This window comes from Muntiacus reevesi, chromosome 4 (genome assembly GCF_963930625.1).
Source record: "Muntiacus reevesi chromosome 4, mMunRee1.1, whole genome shotgun sequence".
Taxonomy (NCBI): Eukaryota; Metazoa; Chordata; class Mammalia; order Artiodactyla; family Cervidae; genus Muntiacus; species Muntiacus reevesi.
The window spans coordinates 106,414,797-106,433,131 of NC_089252.1; the positions used below are offsets into that span (position 1 = coordinate 106,414,797).

Here is an 18,335-nt window from a genome sequence, read left to right on the forward strand (position 1 = left end):
AATTCTACCAGGCATTTAGACAACACTGAAATCCTTCCAAACAACTGCCAAAGAAGGAATACTCCCAAGTTCATTCTATGAGGCCACGCTCACCCTGATACCAAAACCAAAGAACCTCAAGAATGAAAATTACAAGAACTCCCCTGGTGGTCCAGAGGCTACAAACCCACCTTGCGGTGCAGGTGAAACAGGCCTGACCCCTGGTGGGGAACTAAGATCCCCAAAACCGCAGAGCAACCACAGCACACACACTGAAACCGCTGAGCCTGGACACCACAAGGAGAGTCCATGAGCCACAGTGAAAGACCCTGCACGGTGCAACGAAGATCCTGCGTGCTGCAACTAAGACGTCACAGCCAAACAGATAAATGCTAAAAACAGAAAAGAAAAATTACCGGCCAGTATCACTCAACACAGACACAAAAAATCCCAATAAGACACTAGCAAACCAAGTCCAATAACACATTAAAAGGTTCATACACCATGATCAAGTGGGATTTATCCCAGGGATGCAAAGATTTTTCAATATACACAAATCAATCAATGTGATACACCACATTAACAAAATGAAGAGTTAAAACCATATGATCACTTAATAGATGCAGAAAAAGTTTTTGACAAAATCCAACACCCATTTATGATTAAAAAAAATAAACAAAACTCTCCAGAAAATAGGCATACAGGGAATCTACCTCACCATAATAAGGCTACATACAACATCATTCTCAAAGGTGAAAAACTCCAAACATTTCCTCCAAAACCTCCTGATGTTTACTCTCGCCACTTTTATTCAACACAGTTCTGGAGATTCTAGTCACAGCAATCAGAAAAAGGAAGGAAATAAAAGAAATCCAAACTGGAACGAGAATGTAAAATTGTCACTGCTTGCAGATACACAAAAAATCCAAATCCAAATCCAAAGAGTATTAGAAGACTATGAGAGCTCATCAATGAATCTGGAAAATCTGAATGATACAAAATTAATGAAAAATCAGAAAAAATTTTGAGTATAATTGCTTTCCAATATTATGTTAGTTTCTGCTATACAATGAATGAATCAGTTATATGCATACAAATATCCTCCGTTTCCTCTTTGACCTCCTTCACACCCCCATCCCCACCCCACTCATCTAGGTCATCACAGAGCACCAAGCCGAGTTTCCAGGGCTACAGTGCAGGTTCGCATTAGCTCTCTATTTTACACATGGTAGTGTAAATATGTAAATCCAGTCTCCCATCCTATTTCACACACCCCGTGTGCTATCCCCACCTGTGTCCACATGTTCGTTCTCTGTCTCTATTCCTGCCCTACAAATAAGTTCACCTGTACCATTTTTCTAGATTCCACATGTATGTATTAATAAATGGTCTTTATTTCTCTCTTTCTGAATTATTTCACTATGTATATCTCCAAAATATAGAAATAGCTCATAAGCTCAATATCAAACAAAAAACCAAATCAAACTATGGGCAAAGACCTAAATTGACATTTCTCCAAAGAAGACATACAGATGGCCAAGAGGCACATGAAAAGATGCTCAACATCACTAATTATTAGAGAAATGTAAATCAAAACAATGAGATGGGACTTCCCTGGTGATCCAGAAGCTAAGACTTCACGATCCCAATGCTTAGAGCCTGGGTTTGATCCCTGGTCAGGGATCTAGATCCCACATGCCACAAGAAAGAGTCTGCATCCCGCAACTAAAACCTCCCCTGTGCTGCACCTGAAGAGCCCACATGCTGCAACAAAGATCAAAGATCCTGTATTCACAACTAAGACCTGGGCAACCAACCAAACAAACAAACAAAACAAAGTATTTTAAAACTATATCTCTTTAAAAAAAAAAGACTCTAACAATAAGACCCTGATGCTGGGAAAGACTGAGGGCAGGAGGAGAAGGGGACAACAGAGGATTGAGATGGTTGGATGGCATCACTGACTCAATGGACATGGGTTTGGGTGGACTCCGGGACTCGGTGATGGACAGGGAGGCCTGGCGTGCTGCAGTTCACGGGGTCGTAAAGAGTCAGACATGACTGAGCGACAGAACTGAACTGAACATTAAGTGTTTGTGAGGGTGTGGCGAAAAGGGAGCCCTCCTACATTGCTGGTAGGAAGTTAAATTGTTACGACCGTTAAGAAAACTGGTATTGGAGGCTCCTTGAAAAACTAAATATAGAACTGCTATATGATCCAACAACCCCATTCCTGGGCATATATCCAGAGAAGAACTTAATTCAAAAAGTTACAAGCAAAAATGAAAAAAAAAAAAGATACAAGCACCCCAATGTTCACTGCAGCACTATTTAAAGTAGCCAAGACACGGAAGCAAACTAAACATCAATTGACAGGTGAATGAATAAAGATGGGGTAGACACATTACTTTGCCAACAAAGGTCCATCTAGTCAAGGCTATGGTTTTTCCAGTAGTCATATATGGATGTGAGAGTTGGACTATAAAGGAAGCTGAGCACCGAAGAACTGATGTTTTTGAACTGTGGTATTGGACAAGACTCTTAAGAGTCCCTTGGACTGCAAGGAGATCCAACCAGTCCATCCTAAAGGAAATCAGTCCTGAATATTCATTGGAAGGACTGATGCTGAAGCTGAAACTCCAATACTTTGGCCACCTGATGTGAAGAACTGACTCATTGGAAAAGACCCTGATGCTGGGAAAGATTGAAGGCAGGAAGAGAAGGGGACGACAGAGGATGAGATGGTTGGATGGAATCACCAACTCGATAGACATGAGTTTGAGCAAGCTCCGGGACTCGGTGATGGACAGGGAGGCCTGGCGTGCTGCAGTTCACGGGGTCGTAAAGAGTCAGACACGACTGAGCAACTGAACCGAACTGAACATACATATAATGGAATAATACTTAGCCATAAAAAAGGAATGAAATAATGCCATTTGCCACAACATGGATGGACCTAGAAATTATCATACTGAATGAAGTCAGATAATGACAAATATCATGTATCCCTTACATGTGGAATCTAAAAAGTAATGGTACAAATGAGCTTATTTATAAGAGTCATAAATGTAGAAAAGTTTACAGTTACCAGGGAGAAATGGGGAAGAGGAATAAATCAGGAGTCTGATATTGAAATATATACACTACTGTATCTAAAACAGATAACAAGAACCTACTAATGTATAGTACAGGGAACCCTACTTTGTACTCTGTAGTGACCTAGATGGGAAAAGAATCTAAAAAAGAGTGGATGTATGTGTAACTGATTTACTTTGCTGTATATCTGAAAGTAACACATTAGAAATCAACTATATTCCAGTAAAAATTTAAAAAATAATAATAAATTCAAGTGCCCCTTGGCCTCTAATGCCCTTGTGAAAAAGGAAATATAAAATGCAGTTGGGGAACCTCTTCTGTAAAATTCACAGTAAACAGTCAAGGCTTTGGAGACCACCCCACCCACATCACTTTAAAAAAAAAAAAACAAAAAAACAGCTCTTTAAGACTGGGACAGTTGGCTTCCGGTACAAGATAGCAGAGTAGAAGGAGGTGCACTCATTTCCTCCTGCAAGAGCACCAAAATCACAACTAGCTATTGAGTAACCATCAATAGAAGGGTGCTGGGACCCACCAAAAAAAGATACCTCACCTCCAAAGACAAAGAAGCTGCAGCCAGATGGCAGGAGCGGCACAATCACGGTAAAGTCAAACCCCACACCCACCGGGTGGTGACCCCCAGACTGGAGAACACTAATACCAGAGAAGTTCTCCCTCTGTTGTGGAGGTTCTGAACCCCGTATCAGGCTTCCCAACCGGGGATCTGACAGAAGGAGTGGGAATCCCCGGGAATCTGGCCTTGAAGGCCAGCAGGATTTGATTACAAGGCTTCCACAGGACGAGGGCAAACAGTGACTCCAGTCTTGGGAGGGCACAAACAAAACCTTGCGTGGACCAAGACTCAGAGGAGAGGAGCAGTGACTCCACAGGAGACTGAACGGAAGCTACCTGCTAGGGCTGTGCCTCCTGTGGACGTGGGGGTGGGCAGGGGCTCGCCACAGGATGGAGGCACTGGCAGCAGCAGTCTGGAAAGGCCCCCCTTGGCAGAAACCCTCCTGGAGGTCGCCATTAACCTGATCGCAGACTCGAGGGCTGGGTCACCTCAGGCCAAGAAACTACCAGGGAGGGAGCACAACCTTACCCAAAAGCAGGTAATTGGATTAAAGCTTTACTGAGCAAGGTCCTGTCCATCAGAGCAAGACCCAGTTTTTCCTACCACCAGTCTCTCCCATCTGAATTAAATTTGTCCATTCCCATCCATTTTAGTTCACTGATTCCTAAAATGTCGATGTTCACGCTTGCCATCTCCTGTTTGACCACTTTCAATCAAATTTACTTTGATTCATGGACTGAACATTCCAGGTTCCTATGCAACACTGTACTTTACTTTCACCACCAGACACATTCACAACTGGGTGTCATTTCTGTTTGGGCTCAGCCTCTTCATTCCTTCTGGAGCTATTTCTCCACTCCTCTCCAGTAGCATACTGGACATCTACTGACCTGGGGGGTGGGTCATCTTTCAGAGTCATATCTTTTTGCCTTTGCAAACTGTTCATGGGGTTCTCAAGACAAGAATGCTGAAGTGGTTTGTCATTCCCTTTTCCAGTGGATCACATTTTGTCAGAACTGTCTACCATGACCTGTCTGTCTTGGGTGGCCCTACATAGCATGGCTCATAGTTTCATTAACTTACACAAAGCTATGATCCATGTGATCACTTTGGTTAGTTTTCTGTGATTGTGGTTTTCATTCTGTCTGCCCTCTGACAGGCAGAGGCTTGTGCAAGCTTCCTGATGGAAAGGGGGATAACTGGGTCTCTTGCTCTGGTGGCCAAGGCCGTGCTCAATAAGTCTTTAATCCAATTTCCTGCTGACAGGTGGGGCTGTGCTCTCCCCCCGTAGGGTAATGGAGACCTCCTCCAAAAGGACTTACACCAGCACACATCCCAGAACAGCTGCTGACCCCGAGGCAGGCCACTGTCGACCCACGCCTCTGCCAGAGACTCACGGACACTCACAGCCAAGTCTGGTTGTCTATTGTGGGGTCACTGCTCCTTTCTCCTGGGTTCTGGGGTGCACGAAGTTTTGTTTGTGCCCTCCAAGAGTCTGTTTTCCCAGTCCTGTGGAAGTTCTATAACCAAATCCCGCTGACCTTCAAAGTCAGATTCCCTGGAGATTCTCATTGACATTTTAAGAATAAGTGAACTAAAATGAACTGGAGTGGGCGAATTTAACTCAGATGACCATTGTATATACTGTGGGCAAAAATCCCTTGGAACAAATGGAGTAGCCCTCATAATCAACAAAGAGTCCAAAATGCAGTATTTGGGAGCAATCTCAAAAACGACAGAATGATCTGGTTTGTTTCCAAGGCAAACTATTCAATATCACAGTAATCCAAGCCTATTATCCAACCAGTAATGCTGAAGAAGCTGAAGTTGAACAGTTCTATGAAGAACTAACAAGACCTTTTAGAACTAACACCAAAAAACAATGTGCTATTCATCACAGGGGATTGGAATGTAAAGTAGGAAGTCAAGAGATATCTGGAGTAACAGGCAAGTCTGGCCTTGAAGTACAAAATAAAGCAGGGCAAAGGCTAAAGTTTGGCCAAGAGAACGCACTGGTCACAGCAAACATCCTCTTCCAACAACACAAGAGAAGACTCTACACGTGGACATCACCAGATGGTCAATACAGAAATCAAATTGATTATATTCTTGCAGCTGAACATGGAGAAGCTCTATCTAGTCAGCAAAAACAAGACCTGGACCATCAGCTCAGACCATCAGCTCCTTATTGCAAAATTCAGGCTCAAATTGAGGAAAGTAGGGAAAACCATTAGGCCATTCAAGTATGACCTAAATCAAAGAGAGACACGCAGTGAGAGGCAAATCAAGAGAGAGGGTAGGGGAGAGAGAGATATATAAGAGACAGAAAAGAAAGAGGGGAGGGGACAGAGAAAGAGAGAGGGAGACACGTGGGGAAGGGAGAGGGGAAAAAGAGAGAGAGGGAAGAAGGAAGGAAGAGATGGGGGAGAGGGAGAGAGACAGAGTTTGAGAAGGAGGGAGGCAGAAAGGGAGGGAGGGAGGAGACAGAGGGAGGGAAGGAGAAAGAGAGAAGGGGGAAGGAAGGAGAAAGAGGGAGAAAAACAGACAGTAGGAGGGAGGGAGGGAGAGACAGAGAGAGAGACAGAGAGAGACAGACTGAGAAGGAAGGAGGTGTGAAGGCAGAAAGAGAGACGAGAGAGAAAGACACAGGGAGAGAGAGACACACCCAGAGAAAGAGAAGCTGAGAGAGAGTGGGAGGGGGAGAGAGAGACGGAGGAAAAAAGGAGGGAGAAAGACAGAAATTGACAGGGAGGGAGAAAGAGACAGGGAGAGAACATTGAGAAAGAGAGGCTGAGAGAGGCTGGGAGGGAAGAAGATGGAAAGAGAGAGGGAGAAAGAGACAGAGAAAGAAAGGAGAGAGGGAGAAGAGACAGGGTGAGATAGAGGCAGAGAAGGACTGAAGGGGGAGTGAGAGAAAGACAGGAGAGAGACCGAGAGAGAGGAAAAGAGGGTGGGAAAGACAGAGCAAGAGAGAAAAACAGATGGAGAGAGACTACCCCGGAGGAAGAGAGACAGACGGACAGAGAAAGAGGGAATGGGGAGAGGGGGGAGAGAGAGAAAGGAAGAGGGAAGGAGGATGGGGGGTACAGAGAGAGAGATCAAGAGACAGGGAGGGAGGGAGACAGAGAGAGAAATAGACAGGGAGAGACCAAGAGAGTAGGTAGAAGGGAGGAATAGACAGCGACAGGGAGAGAGACAGAGAAAGAAAGGGGAGTGGGGAAGGGGAGAGGGAGGAAGGGAAGAGAAGAAGGAGACAGAAAGGGAGCGGCAATAGAGGAGGACGGAAGGAGAGACGGGGAAAGATAGAGACAGGAAAGAAGGGAGAGAGAGAGAGAAACCGAGAGGCAAGGAGGGAGGGAGAAAGAGACAGAGAAAGAAAGAGGGAGGGAGATAGAGACAGATTGGGCAGGACAGAGAGAGACAGATACAAAGAGGAAGGGAGACAGGGAGGAAGGGATGGGGAAAAGGAGAGAGAGAGACATGGGGGGAGAGACAGAGAGGGACCAAGACAGTAAGTGGGAGGGAGGGAGAAACAGAGTGACAGAGAGAGAGAGAGAAAGAAAGAGGGAGGGAGAAACAGTGGGTGAGGGGAAGAGACAGGGACGAAAGAACGGAGAAAAGGAGAGAGAAAGGGGGAAAGAGAAAGAGACCAGGAGACAGAGAAAGACCAAGAGGGCGAGACAGAGAGACACAGAGGAAGACAGACATACAGAGAGGGTGGGAGGGAGAAAAAGGCTGAAAGGAGGAGGGAGAAAGAGATTCAGAAAGACAGATCAAGAGAGAAGGGGAGAGGCAGGGAGAGAAAAATGAAGGAAGGGGGGTGGGTAAGGGGGAGAAGGAAAGAGAGGCAAGGTGGGAGGGAGAAAGACAGACGGTGAAAGAGAAACAGAAAATAGAAGGATGGAAAAAAATCAGGGCACAAATGAACCCACCTAGGCAACAGCCTCACAGACAGACAGAACAGACTTTTAGTTGCCAAGGGGGAGGGGAGGAGGGATGGGAGGGACTGGCAGTTCTGGGTTAGTAGAGGCAAACTCTGATATTTACAATGAAGAGGAATGTCCCTGGTGGTCCAATGGTTAAGAATCTGCCTTCCAATGCAGATGACGCAGGTTAGATCCCTGGTTGGGGAACTAACATCCCACATGCCACATGGCAACTAAACCAGCTTGTGACACCAAGAGTTTCGGGCTGCAGCTACTGAGTCCATGCGCTCTGGAGCCCGTGCTCCACAAGAGCAGACTGAGAGCTGCAACCAGGGGAAGCCCACACGCTGTAATGAAGACTCAGCTCAGGCAAATACACGAAGTCACATATTTAAGAAAGGGGGGGGCGGGGAAGACTGAGGAGTGCTAAGAACAAAAGTGGAAACCAGAGGCGAGGCACAGATGGTGGAGCAGGAGCACCAACCAGGTGCTGGTGGGGGACCCTACGGGCACCGGAGGAGCCTCCACGCAAACAGGTAGGATGTGGCAGGGGAAAGAGGGAGGGAGGAAAAGCAGAGGTGGGGTGGGACGGGCACCCCTGAGGGGTGGCTGCGGGAGGGAGGGACTCCCACACTTAGAGAGCCTACCCATGGTGCAGGGATCAGGAGGGAAGGAGAGAGATCTTCTCAGGAGAGGGACATGGGAGGGATACATGACAAAGGTCTCCTCGACCTGCTCAGAACCCAGGGAGCCTGCTAGGGTCCAGAGTCTGAATCTCTACCCCTCGGGGTCCCCCTGGCTGTGCAGGTCCTTGAGTCTAAGGCCAGCCCCCCAGGGCCTTTTAAGGCTATTTCCCCCCTGCTACTGTGATTCTGTTTAGCTTTGCTGTTGTCGCTGTTGCACTTTTTTTTTTCTAATATATTTTCTAGTTTTATGTTTTATTCCTTTTTACTGTTCTGCTCCTTCTTGTTTGTTGCTTTTTGCGGCGAGGGGGGCAGCACTTTGTGACCTGCGGGGTCATGGTTCCCAGGCCAGGGATCAGGCCTGAGCTCCTGTGGTGGAAGCACAGAGTCTAAACCCCTGGACTAACAGAGAACCTCAGACCCCCGCAGTATTAATCAGAGCGAGCCCTCCCTGAGGTTCTCATCTCAGCACCAAGACCCGCCTCCACCCACCGCCTGCAAACTCCAGGGTTGGATGCCTCAGGCCAAACAACCAGAAAGACAGAAACAGTCCCACTCATCGAAAAAAAGAGACACAAAAAATATGATACAGACGAAGGAGCAATGTGAAAACCTACAAGACCAAATAAATGAAGAGGAAACAGGCAATATACCTGACAAAGAATTCAGAGAGCAATGACAGTAAAGATGATCCTAAATCTCAGAAAGAGGATGGAGGCACAGGTCGAGAAAATACAGAAGTGTGTAACAAGGACCTAGAAGAACTAAACAACAAACAAACAGTGATGAAAAACACAAGAACTGAAATGAAAGATACACTGGAAGGAATTGATAGCAGAGTAACTAAAGTAGAAGAATAAATGAGTGAGCTGAACGACAGAATTAAAGAACTGTTGAGGAGCAGAATAAAGAAAAAAGAATCAAAATAAATCAGGACAGTCTCAGAGACCTCTGGGACAACATTAAACACACCAACATTCAAATCACAGGGGTGGGTCCTAGAAGGAGAGAAAGGGTCTAAGTAAATGTCTGCAGAGATTATAGTTGAAAATTTTTCTAACATGGGAAATAGGCACCCAAGTCCAGATAGTCTCATACAGGATAAATCGGAGAAGATACACACCGAGACACATATTAATCAAACTAACAAAAAATAAATTAAAAAAAAAAGGCAACAAATAATATGCAAGGGAATCCCCATAAGGTTATTAGCAGATTTTTCATTAGAAATTCTGAAGGCCAGACAGGAGTGGCAAGATGTATTTAAAATGATGAAAGGGGTAAGTCTATAACCAAGATCATGCGACCTGGCAAGGATACCATTCAGATCCAATGGAGAAATCAAAAGCTTACAGACAAGGGATTTCTCTGGCAGTTAAAACTCCACGCTTCCAACGCAAGGGGTATGGGCTCGATCTCTGGCCAAGGAAATAAAATTCCACATACTGAGGAACACAGCCGAAAAAAAGTTAAAAAAAAGCTTTCGGACAAGAAAAAGCTAAGAGAATTCAGCACTACCAAATCGATTTATGACAAATGCTTAAAGAACTTCTCTAGGCTGAAAACACAAGAGAGAAAAGGACCCATTAAAAACAAATTCACAGCAATTAAGAAAATGTTAATAGAAACATGAATATCAATAATTACCTAGAATGAAAATGGATAAAACGCTCCAACCAAGATACAGATTGACTAAATGGATGAAAAAACAAGACCTGTACTATCTAAAAGAAACTGGCTTCAGACCTACAGTCATATACAGACTGAAAAAGAGGGAATGGAAAAAGATATATTCCGTGTAAATGGAAATGAAAAGAAAGCTGGAATAGCATTACTCACAGCAGATAAAATAGACTTTAAAATAAAGACTGTTGCAAGAGATAAGGAAGGCCACTACATAATGAAGGGATCAATCTCATAAAGAGGTATAACAATTATAAATGTTTATTCACCCAACACAGGAGCACCTCAATGCATAAGGCAAATGCTAATAGCCATAAAAGGGGAATCAACAGTAACAGAAATAGCAGGGAATTTACCACCCAACTTACACCAATGGACAGATCATCCAGACACAAAATAAATAAGGAAACACAATCTTTAAATGACACAATAGACCAGATAGACTTAATTGATACTGACAGAATGTTCTACTCAAAAGTGGCAGAATACACTTTCTTCTCAAGTATACACAGTACATTCTCCAGGACAGATCACATCTTGGGTCACAAGTCAAGGCTCACTAAATTTAAGAAAACAGAAATCATATCAAACATCTTTTCCAACCACAGCACTATGAGATTAGAAATCAATTATGAGGGAAAAAACTATGAAAAACACAAAAACACACGGAAGCTAAATAACATGCTACTAAATAACCAAGAGATCGCTGAAGAAATAAAAAATATTAATAAAATATTAATTTTTAATTTAAATAATTTTAAAATAAAAAATACATAAAGGGCTTCCTGGTGGTCCAACTGTTAAGAACCTGCCTGCCAGTGCAGGGAACCCAGGTCCGATCCCTGGTCTGGGAGGATTCCGCATGCTACAGGGCGACTAAGTCCGTGCGCCGTATCTGCTGAGCTCACACGCCGCAAACGCTGAGCCCACGGCTCACGACTCCTGAAGTCCCACAGTCCAGAGCCTGCGCCTCAACTGCTGAGGCCCGGGCGCCCTGGAGACCGTGCGCCACAGCAAGAGAAACCACCACCTCACAACTAGGGAGCAGCCCCCGCGCACTGCAACTTGAGAAAGCCCACCCGGGTCAACAAAGACCCAGCGCAGCCATGAATAAATAAACGAACTAATTCAAAAGGACACACGCACCCCTGTGCTCAGAGCAGTACTGCACACAATGGCCAAGAAACAGAAACAACTTAAATCCCAGGGACAGATGGACGGAGAAGGACGTGGCACGTATGTACAAGGAAGCACTGCTCAAGCCATAAAAACAGAACAAAATGATTCCATTTGAAGCAAACATGGATACACTGAGCGATTATCATACTAAGGGCAGTAAGTCTGAAATACAAAATACCACATGATATCACTGATATGCAGACTGTAAAATAGGGCAAACAGAGAGTGAGGGAGAAAAAAGAGAAAGAGAAAGCAGCAGAGAGAAAACGAGAGACAGAGAGAGGGAAGGCGGGAGAGAGAGAGAGAAAAGGAAACAAGGAGAGACACAGAGAGACAGAGAAACAGAGAGGGAGGGAGCAAGGGAGAAAGAGACAAGGGGGAAGAAAGAGAAGGCAGAAAGAGAGAATGGGGGGGGACAGAGGGGAAGGGAGAAAGAGAGGCAGAGAAAGAGGGACCCAGGGAGGGTGGGAGGGAGGAAGAGAGAGAGAGACAGATGAGGGGGGAAAGGTAGGAACCAGCGAGGGGTAGAGAGAGACAGGGAGAGAATAAGGGAGAGAGAGAGAGAGAGGTAGGGCTGGAGGGCGAGAGAGAGAGAGAGAGGAAAGAAAGGAAGTGAGAGAAAGACAGAGAGACAGGGAGAGAGACAGAGAGAGAGGGTGGGAGGGAAGGAGAATTAGAGAGTGACACAGAGAGAGACAGAGAGAGAGAACAGGGAGTCAGGGAGAGACTAAGACAGACACAGGGAGTGAGAAAGAAAGATGCAGGGAGAAAGAGAGACAGACAGGGAGAGAGACATCAGAGACAAACAGGGAGGGAGAGAGATGGAGAGAAGGAAAGAGACACGGCTGCATAGAGTGACAGGAAAAGCAGCAGCGAGAAAGAGACAGATATGGGGGGAAGAGGGAAGATGCACGAGAGATGGAGGAGGGAGGAGGAAGTGAGGAAGAGGAGACACAGAAGAGAGAAGGGAGAAGGAGAGGGAGAGAGAGGAAAGGACACAGGGAGAAAGGCAGAGGGTGAGAGAGAAATAGAGTGCATGAGGGCGGGAGAGAGAGAGACACAGGGGAGAGAGGGAGGGAGATAAAAAGAAAGAGAGAGAGAGAGGCGGATGGGACAAGACAGAGACAGAGAAACAAAGAGGGAAGGAGAAAGAGAGACCAAGAGAGAGGTCGAGGGAGGGAGGGAAAAAGAAACAACAAAGAGGAAGAGAAACTGAACAACAGGGCAAGAAAGAGAAAGGAAAAAGAGAGAGGAGGAGGGAGGGATAAAGAGGGTGAGAAAGAGGGGGAAAGAGAGAGAGAAAGAGTGTGTGGGAGGAAGGGAGAAAGAGAGAGCAGGAAAAAGAGGCAGAGAAAGAGAGACCAATAGAGGGAGGGAAATAGGAGGGGGGGTGCGAGAGGGATAGAGAGACAAGTGAAGAGACAGGGACAGAAAATGAAACAGGGAGTGGGGAGAAAGGCACAAATAAACCTGCCAATGAAACAGATACTCTGCCTCACAGATACAGAGAACAGACTTTTAGCTGCCAAGGGGGAGGGGAGGAGGGAAGAGATGGACAGGGAGTTCCAGGTTAGTAGATGCAAACTCTGATATTTATAACGAATAGGTATGTCCTTGGTGGTCCAGAGGTTAAGAATCTGCCTTCCACTGCAGATTAGAGCTCTGGTTGGAGAACTAACATCACATGTGACACAAGGCAACTAAACCAGCTGGTAACAACTAGAGAACCTGTGAGCCGCAACTACCAAGTCCATGCGCTCTATAGAGCCCACGCTCTGCAACTAGACCAAGAGCTGCAACTAGAGAAAGCCACGTACTGCGACGAAGACCCAGCTCAGGCAAAAAAGGATGGATGACCAACAGAGTCCTACTGTACAGTGCAGGGAACTAGATCCAATCTCCTGGTATAACCATAATGGAAAACAACATTAAAAAGAATGTATATATGTGTATAACTGAGTTACCTCACTGGACAGAAGAACTACACAAAAGAGGTCTTAACGACCCAGATAACCACAATGGTGTAGTGACTCACCTAGAGCCAGACATCCTGGAATGCAAAGTCAAGTGGGCCTTAGGAAGCATCACTGCAAAGTTAGTGGAGGTGATGGAATTCCAGCTGAACTATTTCAAATCCTAAAGGATGACACTGTTAAAGTAGCACACTCAGTATGCCAGCAAATTTGGAAAACTCAGCCATGGCCACAGGACTGGACAAGGTCAGTTTTCACTCCAATTCCAAAGAAGGGCAATGCCAAGGAAAGTTCAAATTATCGCACAAATGCACTCATTTCACATGCTAGCAAGGTAATGCTCGAAATCCGTCAAGCTAGGTTTCAACAGTATATGAACCCAGAACTTCCAGATGTACAAACTGGATTTAGAAAAGGCAGAAGATGAACCAGAGATCAAATTCCCAACATCCACTGGATCACAGAAAAAGCAAGAGAATTCCAGAAAAAACATCTACTTGTGTTTCATTGACTACGCTAGAGTCTTTGACCATGTGGATCACAACAAACTGTGGAACATTTTTAAAGCGATGGGAATACCAGACCACCTTACCTACCTCCTGAGAAACCTGTATGCAGGTCAAGAAGCAATAGTTAGAACCAGACATGGAACAACAGACTGGTTCAAAATGGGGAAAGGAGGACGTCAAGGCAGTATACTGTCACCCTGTTTATTTAACTTATATGCAGAGTACACCATGCAAAATGCCGGGCTGGATGAAGTACAAGCTGGAATCAAGATTTCTGGGGGAAATATCAATAACCTCAGATATGCAGATGACACCACCCTTACAGCAGAAAGTGAAGAGGAATTAAACAGCCTCTTGATGAAGGTGAAAGACGAGCATGAAAAAGCTGGCTTAAAACTCAACATTCAAAAAATGAAGATCATGGCATCCAGTTTCATCACTTCATGACAAATAGATGGGGAAACAATGGAAGCAGTGACATATTTTATTTTCTTGGACTCCAAAATCACTGTGGATGGTGACTGCAGCCATGAAATTAAAAGACACTTGCTCCTTGGAAGGAAAGCTATGACCAACCTAGACAACATATTAAAAAGCAGAGACATCACTTTGCCGACAAAGGTCTGTACAGTCAAAGCTATGGCTTTTCCAACAGTCATGTAGGAATGTGAGAGTATTTGAACCATAAAAAAGGCTGAACGCTGAACAATTGATGTTTTTGAACTGTGGTGCTGGAGAAGACTCTTGGGAGAGTCCCTTGGACAGCAAGAAGATCAAACCAGTCAATCCTAAAGGAAATCAACCCTGAATATTCATTGGAAGGACTGATGCTGAAGCTGAAGCTCCAATACTTTGGCCATCTGATATGAACAGACAACTCATTGGAAAAAACTCTGATGCTGCAGGAGGAGAATGGGACAACAGAGGATGAGACGGCTGGATGGCATCACTGACTCAATGGATATGAGTTTAAGCAAACTCCGTAGATAGTGAAGGACAGGGAAGCCTGGCGTGCTTCAGTCCATTAAGTTGTAAAGAGTCAGACACAACTGAACAACAGCAAGGACCTCCCACTAGGGAATTTACACAAGCCTCTTAGCCTCCTCCATCAGAAGGCAGAGAGAAGAAGCAAGAAGAACCACAGTCCCACAGCAGCCAAGACAAAAGCCGCATTACAGAAAAGTCAACAGCATGAAAAAGCAGAAATCTATGTCCCAGATGAAGGGACAAGATGAAATCCCAGAAAAACAACTAAATGAAGTGGAGATAGGCGACCTTCCAGAAAAAGAATGGAGGCAAAGAATGAGAAGATGCAAGAAAGTTTACCAATGACCTAGAAGAACTAAAGAACACACACAGAGAGATGAATAATACACTAGAAGGAATCAATAGCAGAATAACTGAAGAAGAACAGATAAATGACCTGAAGTCATCACTGCTGCAGAACAGAATATTGAAAAAAAGAATGAAAATGAATGAAGACAGCCCAAGAGACCTCTGGGACAACATTAAATGCACAAACATTTGCATTATAAAGATCCCAGAAGGAGAAGAGAGAAAGGACCTGAGAAATTATTTGAAGAGATAATAGCTGAAAATTTCCCTAAAATGGGAAAGGAAATAGTCAACCAAGTCCAGGGAGCACAGAGGGTCCCAGGCAAGAGAAACCCGAGGAGGACACACAGTAATCAAACTGACAAAAATTAAAGACAGAAATAAAATATTAAAAGTAACAAGGGGAAAACGACAAATAACATACAAGGGAACTCTCATCAGGCTATCAGCTGGTTTCTCAACAGAAATTCTACAAGCCAGAAGGGAATAGCATGATATACTTAAAGTGATGAAAGGGAAGAATCTAAAACCAAGAATATTCTACCCAGCAAGATTCTCCTTCAGATTTGATGGAGAAATCGAAAGCTTTCCAGACAAGCAAAAGTTAAGAGAATTCAGCACCACCAAACCAGTTTTACAACAAAAAAACCAAGGCAGGAAACCAAGAGAAGGAAGACTTACCCACAGAAAATAAACCCAAAACAATTAAGAAAATGATAATAGGATCATATATATTGATAATTATCTTAAATGCAAATGGATTAAATGTACCAACCAAAAGACAGAGCAGATGAAAACATGTGCATGTAAGCACGTCCACTTACCAAATCACTCTGCTTGACCCCCCAAATTGTAATTATTTTATATTGTTAGGTTAATCATGTTCCCATTATGACTTACAATTTTAATTATCTTTTACTTTTTGTCTGGCTACTGATTCTGCGAACTGATAAACATCTTTCACTAATGTGATTACCTAAGTATTAATCACTTAATACTATTGTATCATGACCAGTCAACAAAAATAATAAAATTCTGTATCACCAAAACTACTATTCAATAGAAAAACCTGTAATCACTTTTTAAACTCCAAATACATATCAGAATTATCTCGGAATTTTTGGAAAAATACAAATGCCCAGGTACTGCTTTTTTTCACCAGAGCTCCAGATACGTTTCTAATGAGAAGCCATGTTGAAATTTCAACAACTGGACTATACAAGGCTCTTTTACTTTTATCTCTTTTGTTTCACTTTTTCTATTTCATATTCAGTGCTCTCATTTCATTTAGTTTATATTTTCCAATTTCTCCATCTCTTTTTTTTTAAGTCATGTTCTTTCTCAAACCTTTGTCAGTTTAGTTCAGTTGCTTAGTCGTGTCCGACTCTTTGCAACCCCATGGACCGCAGCACACCAGGCCTCCCTGTTTATCACCAGCTCCCGGAGTCCACCCAAACCCATGTCCATTGAGTCGGTGATGCCATCCAACCATCTCATCCTCTGTTGTCCCCTTCTCCTCCTGCCCGCAATCTTTCCCAGCATCAGGGTCTTTTCAAATGAGTCAGCTCTTCGCATCAGGTGGACAAAGTATTGGAGTCTCAGCTTCAACATCAGTCCTTCCAATGAACACTCAGGACTGATCTTCTTTAGGATGGACTGGTTGGATCTCCCTGCAGTCCTAGGGACTCTCAAAAGTCTTCTCTAACATCACAGTTCAAAAACATCAATTCTTTGGCACTCAGCTTTCTTTATAGTCCAACTCTCACATCCATAGATGACAACTGGAAAAATCATAGCCTTGACTAGTCAGACCTTTGTCGGCAAAGTAATGTGTAAACCTTTATCAAGGGTAGTGGAAAAGATATTTTATGGGAATGTAAACTGATACAGCCACTGTGGACAACAGTCAGAAGGTTCCTTAAAAAACTAAAAGTAGAACTACCACATGAGCCAGTAATCCCACTCCTGGGCGTATACCCTGAGAAAACCATTAATTCAAAATGACACATGTACCCCAATATTCACTGCAGCACTGTTTGCAGGAGCCAAGACAGGGAAGCAACCTGAATGTCCATCAACAGAGAAATGGATAAAGAAGATATGATACCTATACACAATGGAGTATTACTCAGCCATTAAAAAGAATGAAATAACTGCATTTGCAGCAACATGGACGGACCTAGAGATTGTCATCCTGAGTGAAATAAGTCAGACAGAAAGAGAAATGTTATATGACATTCCTTACATGCAGAATCTAAAAAGAAATGATACAAATGAACTTATCTGATAAACAGAAAACAGACTCATGGACTTGGAGAACTTGGGGAATTGCCACAGGGGAAGGGATGGTTACAGAGTTTGAAATAAACATGTAAACATTGCTGAATTTAAACTGGATAAGAAGCAAGGTCCTACTGTATAGCACAGGGAACTCAATGTTATGTGGCAGCCTGGATCAGAGGGGAATTTGGGTGAGAATGGATACATGTATATGAATGGCTGAGTCCCTTTGCTGTCTACCTGAAACTATCACAATGATAATCAGCCAAATTCCAAAATAAACTATAAAGTTTAATAATAAAAAAGGAATTAAATTAGAAAAAAAAGCTTTTATACATATAAAGAATACGTATATATTTTAGAAATTATTTAGAATTTAGACTTATGAATTTTTGCCTAAGTAAAAAGTTTACAACATTTTGACTCCACTTGTTTAACTTAGTATGAATAGAATGCCAGATTTCTATTAAAAAAATGATAAATATGAACAAGCAACAAAGGTTTACTGTACATCATAGGAAACTATAGTATCTTGTAATAACCTATGATGGAAAATAATTTCAAAAAGAGTGTATCTGTATATGCATAACTGAATCACACACAAAAAAGAATTCTACTTTTTGAAATTTAGTAATATTTATATTTTTGCCAGTTTTTTTAAATGTCCTATGGACATCTGATAACAATCTATGAGACACAAAATTTTAAATGTATTCATGTAGGATATAAGATTAACATAAATTATCATAAATACAAACCTATTATTGTTTAATTATTGATGACATTATTCAAGATGCTCCTGTTATTTTTCCTACATTTAATAAAATATTCTCATAGAAATGTTAATGTTTCACTATGATTATATATATATATTTTTTTCCCTTATATTTCTTCTGATTTTTTATGTATCTTTGTTTCTTTATTGTCAGATGTCTTAACGGGTTAAGATGTCAATCTTGTTTGTGAATTGTACCTGTTATCATTAAAAATATTCATCTTTGTCTCATTTAAAAATATATAAATAAAAAGAAGAATGGAACAATCATTTTTAACTCACAGACTGTACAGAACAGGCAATGGACTAAACTGGCCTTGATATGCTGATCCCTAGTATAGGA

At 43.2% G+C, this 18,335-nt stretch overlaps 1 protein-coding gene across 1 annotated transcript in view; it reads right to left on the minus strand.

Moving 5' to 3' along the window:
* Window positions 1-18,335, minus strand: part of NISCH (nischarin) — a 63,272-nt gene that overhangs the window by 19,163 nt on the left and 25,774 nt on the right. The window lies entirely within an intron of this gene.